This window comes from Phoca vitulina, unplaced genomic scaffold (assembly GCF_004348235.1).
Source record: "Phoca vitulina isolate PV1807 unplaced genomic scaffold, GSC_HSeal_1.0 scaffold13, whole genome shotgun sequence".
NCBI classification, from domain to species: Eukaryota; Metazoa; Chordata; class Mammalia; order Carnivora; family Phocidae; genus Phoca; species Phoca vitulina.
In genome coordinates, this window is record NW_022589716.1 from 34,632,957 (window position 1) to 34,639,847 (window position 6,891).

At 41.0% G+C, this 6,891-nt stretch overlaps 1 pseudogene; it reads right to left on the minus strand.

Moving 5' to 3' along the window:
- Positions 1–201: 201 nt before the first annotated feature.
- Positions 202–1,578, minus strand: LOC116636972 (annotated as a pseudogene).
- Between the last annotated feature and the right edge of the window lie 5,313 nt (positions 1,579–6,891).

Genomic DNA, 6,891 nt, shown 5'->3' on the forward strand with positions numbered 1-6,891 from the left:
TAATAACTTAAAACTGCCATACACACACAAGAACAAATGGTCCACAAAACATTCTTGTTTCCATCTGAAGGTTTTATGATGCATTATTATCATTAACGATTCTTTTACTATTAAACTTAAATGGCCAATTGACACAAACAGTTCTGAGACCATTCTTCCACTACTGATTAAGACTGAGGTGGCAGGTGTTGGGGATAATATTCAATTAGCCTTCTGAGCTTTCTGGGCAGACTTGGTGACCTTGCCACTCCAGCTGCCTTCTTGTCCACTGCTTTGATGACACCCACATCAACCATCCATCTCATGTCACAAACAGCAGAACAGCCCAGAGGAGGATAGTCAGAGAAGCTCTCAACACACATAGGCTTGCCAGGAACCATATCAACAATGGCAGCATCACCAGATTTCAAGAATTTGGGGCCATCTTCCAGTTTTTTTCCAGAACAACGATCTCCTTCAGCTGAGCAAACTTGCAAGCAATGTGAACTGTGTGATAATCCAGCACAGGTGCATATCAGGCACTGGTCTGGCCTGGATGGTTCAGGATAATCACCTGAGCTGTGAAGCCAGCTGCTTCCCTTGGTGGGTAATTTTTGCTGTCACCAGCCACATTGTCACAATGAGCATCTTTGACAGATACGTTCTTGACATTGAAGCCCACATTGTCCCCAGGAGGAGCTTCACTCAAAGCTTCGTGGTGCATTTCAACAGATTTTACTTCAGTTGTAACATTGACTGGAGCAAAGGCGACCATCATGCCAGGTGTAAGAACACCAGTCTCCATTCCGCCAACAGGGACAGTACCAATACCATCAATTTTGTAGATGTCCTGGAGAGGCAGACGCAAGGGCTTGTCAGTTGAATGAGCTGGTGGCAGAATGCAATCCAGAGGTTCAAGCAGTGTGGTTCCACTGGCATTCCCATCTTTATGGGTGACTTTCCATCCCTTGAACCAAGGCATGTTAGCACTTGGCTCCAGCATGTTGTCATCATTCCAACCAGAAATTGGCACAAATGCTACGTGTTGGGGTTGTAGCCAATTTTCTTAATGTAGGTACTGACTTCCTTAATGATTTCCTTGTACCTCTTCTGGCTGTAGGGTGGCTCAGTGGAATCCATTTTGGTAACACCAACAATTAGTTGTTTTACACCCAGTGTGTAAACCAGAAGGGCATGCTCATGGGTCTGCCCATTCTAGGAGATACCTGCTTCAAATTCACCAACATCAGCAGCAACAATCAGGAAGCACAGTCAGGCTGAGATGTGTCCATAATCATGTTTTTGATAAGTCTCTGTGTCCTGGGGCATCAATGACGGTCACATAATACTTGATGGTCTCAAATTTCCACAGGGAGATATCAATGGTGATACCACATTCATGTTCAGCTTTCAGTTGATCCAAGACCCAGGCATACTTGAAGGACCCTTTCCCATCTCAGCAGCCTCCTTCTCAAATTTTTCAATAGTTCTTTTGTCGGTCCCACCACGTTTGTAGATCAGATGACCAGTAGTGGTAGACTTGCCCAAATCTACATGTCCAATGACAACGATGTTGATGTGAGTCTTCTCCTTTCCCATTTTGGTTTAGGTTTAGCAGTGGTTTTCATGACATCTGTGTTCTGGTGGCAAACCCACTGTGAAAAAGCCTAAATGCCAAATCTAATGGGCTATTTTCAATACTCATACTACTGAATGCAATATTCGCATTCAATCACTTCCCTATCCTCTTTTAATTTCTAGGATGGTACTCTCCCCTAGCTCTCCTACTCTTAGCTCAGTATCACCATTGTTGATTTTTCTTTACATTACATTAAACTTTGATGCCCCTTAGTGTTCCATCTTATAGTTATCCTCCTCATAATCCATGCACTCTTATTGGATGACCTTACTCCCAAGTTTCAATTGCCAATCTATAAGCCAGTGACTGCCAAATCTCTAACCCAACTATCTATATCTTTACCTGATGTCCTAAAAACACCTCAAACTTAGCATTTACAAAATTGACCTCATCATTTTCCCATTTCTCCCCAACTCCAAAATCCAAATCCACTCAGTCTGCTACATTCTTCATCCAACATAATGGTCTGACCCAATTAGAAACCATGCGGTCATTCTCAACAACCCCCTCAACCTTCAAATGAGAAAGAGCTTTCACATTTAGCCTCCTCATCCATACCACCACTGCCTGATTTTAGCCCTAATGTTTCTCTTCATATGCCACTCTCTTCCCATGACAATTCATCCACTCTCTTCATTACTGCCAGTTATTTTCCTGAAAACCAAATCTGATCACATCCTGCTCCTACCTAAAACCATTCACTGGCTCATTATCAGTACAGTAGTCTTTTCCTGACCTCACAGTCCTTTTCACAGTCTGATTACAACCCACACTCCAATCAATGTTACCTTAATATATACACACAACCTTTCTAGCACACACACTGGACTCCCCACTGGTCCCTGAATGCCTCAGGCTCTTTCATCACTTCATTGTGTTCACACTGCCTGTACTTCCTCCTCAACTTCTTCAACTGGAAAACTCATACTAATTTTTCAAGACTTTGCTGTAATGTGACTTTTTCTGTGAAGCCATGCAAATTAAGTTCTCCTTCCTCACTGCTCCCATAGCCCTGTGTTCTTATCTCCTGTGGCATTGCAGGTTAGGCCCTGAATCTACAGGAAAAGGACACACACACACACACACACAATTGTCTCAACATATTTGGCTAAAAGCTAAATACAGAATTTAACAGAAGTGGCTGCACAGATCAGGAGCGCATGCCCCTCACCCTTGAGCAGCTTGTTCCTTGTTCCTTGGTTCCCCATAGACTGTCCAGCTGCCACTGACCTCTTCCTTTATGTAGGGTATAGCCATATCTGAGAAAGAAGTTGAAATCTTGCTATAGCATCACCCTTTTATACTTGGGCGTATATTGTCATTCCAGAAGAATTTATACTGACAAGCTATGATCTTCCTTTTCAGGAAATGTTAGCAAACAACAGGCCATTCTGGTTATTAAGCCAAACTCAGGACTAGCACAGGCATATCCTCACAAATAGGAGAAAGCTGAGACAGGGCAAAATGTCCATGAATAATATCTTTGCCTGTAGATTTACAAACACAGAAAGTCTGTCTTCCTACACCACTAAAAAGTTGCCAGCTTTGTATTATAATTTATATATTTATGTTTCCACCTCAATCACCAGATTGTGAAATTTCTGAAATCAAAGGTCATATATTATTCACATTTGAACACTCAGTGACAAGTCCAGCATTGGGCACCTAATACAACATTCAATATACTTTGTTGAATAAGCCAATCTAATACAGCTTGCAAAATCAGGCTCTCTGTAAAATCTGTCAGGTTTCACAGTCTGTGATTTCAGACTTCTATAATTTGGCAAAGGAGGTAGAAAAAGGTATTTCAAAGAAATAATCTTGAGCATCTAAAATTATAGGATATTCGTGATATCCTTGCACAAATCTGACCTGGAATACCAGCTTTGGTGTCTACCCTGTGGGGAAAATAATCATAATACTGCCTGGCCACCTGGAGTCACAATTATACCTGTGGGAAATTCAAGACCAAATGGCAAGCCAAAAAGAAAAAAAGGGTCCCTCTCCCACTGCAGATTTCAGATGAAAAGGTCTGGAGAAGGGGATTTCCAAAATGCTACAAGGAGGATGTTTGGGCCAGGTGAACTGAGCCTGCTGGTTCTACACTCTACCCCTCCCTTCACAATGTCCCAAATCTGTAGTGTCAGAAAAACTTAACAGTTTGGTGTCAGACACACCTGATTTCTAATTTGGATACTACCATTTACTAATTGTATAACCATGGGCAAACTGCCAAAACTCCGTGAACTTCTGTGTCCTCATTGATAAAAAGCAGGATTATTGTGAGGACATGAGGTAAGGTATCTTAGATACTGAGCCCAATTCTCAGTTTATATTGGGCAATCCATCATTGTTAGCAAATAGGAAATAACTGAACTAGCAGAACTTACTGTATGGGATGGGAAACTTCAGACCAGGGTAATAAATTTAGCAACAACACTGTGACCCTGGGCTAGTCACATAACCATTCAAGGATAGAGCTTCCTCAATTGTATTTTCAGGGAACTGGACTTGACTATTGAGATTTTTTTTCTAACCATCACTAAGTTTCAAGATTCCATATACCTAATTTTATTTTCAAGCCCCCATTTCATGAATAACATTATCTTTAACAATGAAACAACTGAGGCCAGAATGATTAAATGACCTCTCCAAGGTCAAGGTCAAATAGTTAATAAATTACAAATTACTGCATGCAAGATTCCATGCATAGTTGTTAGATCTCACTTAATCTTCTCATAACAGGCATTGTGGCTGTTTGGGTAAGGGGAAGTAGGTTTTTTGGAAGGGTAACTACCTTCCTAAAATGACAGTTATTTTTTTTTTTAAAGATTTTATTTATTTATTTGACAGAGAGTGACACAGCGAGAGAGAGAACACAAGCAGGGGGAGTGGGAGAGGGAGAGGCAGGCTTCCCGCTGAGCAGGGAGCCCGATGCAGGGCTCGATCCCAGGACCCTGGGACCATGACCTGAGCCGAAGGCAGACACTTAACCATCTGAGCCACCCAGGCGCCCTAATGACAGTTATTTTTAATTAATAGAGTCGGGGACATCAACTTAAGGTAGACGCTTTATTCTGCCAAGAATCACCCAGGAGGCTCCTCGTAGCCTACAAACATAATTTTAAATGTAAACACCACGGTCCTCAAAAAGTTAAACAGAGTTACTATATGACCCAGCAATTCCATTCGTAGGTATATACATAAAAGAAATGAAAACAGGGGTGCCTGGGTGGCTCAGATGGTTAAGCGTCTGCCTTCACATCAGGTCACAATCTCTAGGTCCTGGGATGGAGTCCCACGTCGGGCTCCCTGCTCAGTGGGGAATCTGCTTCTCCCTTTCCCTCTGCCGCTCCCCCTGCTTGTGTTCTCTCTCTCTCTCAAATGAATAAATAAAAAATCTTAAAAAAAAAAAAAAGAAATGAAAACAGGGACTCAAAAGATGCTTGTATGTATGTTCATAGCATCACTAGTCAAAATAGCCAAATAGTAGAAACAACTCAAAAGTTTACCAAAAGATAAATGAATAAATTGTGGTATATCCATACAATAGAGTATTATTTTGCCACAAAAAGAAATTAAATACTGATACATGCTAAAATATGGATGAACCTCAAAAATACTATGCTAAGTAAGACAATCCAGACACAAAAGGTCACATACTATATGATTTCGTTTATATGAAATATTCAGAATAGGCAAATTCATATAAACAGAAAGCAGACTGGTGGTTGCTAGGGACCTGGGGCAGTATATGTGGGGAATGGAAAGTTTTCAATGAACACACAGTTTTATTTGGGGGTGATGAAAATGTTTTAGCACTAGATAGAGGTGGTAGTTCTACAAAACTGTGAATGTATTAAATGCCACCTGATTTGATGATTTTTAAATGGTTTTATGTTATATGAATTTCACCTTATTAAGACAAAATAGTACAGGCCTACTGAGATGAGGAGAATGTAAACCTAGACAGGAGGATAAAAGAAAACTGCCATTAGGAATCTGAAGTCCTTATAAAGACCTCAAGCCAAACTTCAACTCTGAAGTTTAATGTTAGTGCTGAAAGCGACTACCGTGGCTCTAACTGTGGTTAGCTAGCAGGAAAGAACCCCAAGGGCTAAAGCAAAAACTGCCTTTAAAAGGGGTGGGGGGATCCCAGGGCCATTGCCCCAGCTCAGCAGGACCTTAGTTGCTATTGGTGAAGACTGGGCTTCAATGTGGCTGATGCCCAACGTCCCTGCATCCACCACCTGGGCACCAGGGGAAAAGTGGATGTGTGCCCACTCAACCACAAATTCATTCATTCTATAATTACATACTGAACAGCTCGTAAGTACCAGACATCACTCTATAATTTGGGTATGACAGAGAGATGATCCTTATTTTCATGGAACTATTTAAATAATACAGAATAAGATACATGAAAGAAAAGAATAGAAAGAGGGTAAATTCAGACAAGATCACAACTAGAAGAAAAGATGGCAAAGTAATACAGAGGTGAGTAGATTGGAGGAGAGATGCAGCAAAAGATAAGGTGGGCAAGGAAGCATTTTTGAAGAGGTGATATTTTAGATGAGCGAGACCTAGATCTTCAGAGTGAGGGCTGGGTGGGGGAGTCATACCACAGCACAGCAAAAATTAGCTTCACCAATACGTATACTTTAGGTCACAAACTAACTGCTTACAAAGCTAACTTCTATATTCTGCATACAGTGGACACTTAACAAATATTGTTAAAGATCACAATGCGAGGGAAAGGCTAAATGACAACCAAGAAGCTTATTGTGGGGATGAGGGGTTGTTTTCAATTTTGTCTGTAGGAAGCAAATCCTTTTCTACTACTCAGATATAATTTCTGACAAGACTCAGAATTAAACAAATGTATTATACTTGTTGTATTGATCAAATAGTTGGAAGCAAAAATTCAGCCATTTTTAAACTTCTGTGGTAAGCAGAAGCACAATAGGGAGAAAAGAACCCTGAACTGGGAATTATGAGACCTCTGTTCTGTTCCCAAATTTGTCCTAACATTCTCTGCAAACTTAGGAAAGTCACTTCAACTATTTGCACTTCAAAGTCCTCTATACAAGGGGAAATTTGGACTGTATAATCTCTGAGGTCTTTTTCTAATATGTGGTTATATGGGGGCAGAGGACAGTAGGAATCAGAGGCAAAGATACAGCGCAGACATTGATCAGATATGGGGACTCATCCAAGAGGGTGATTTTTCTGGGGCATATATTGCTTTCCCCATCTTTACATCTACCCTGGTG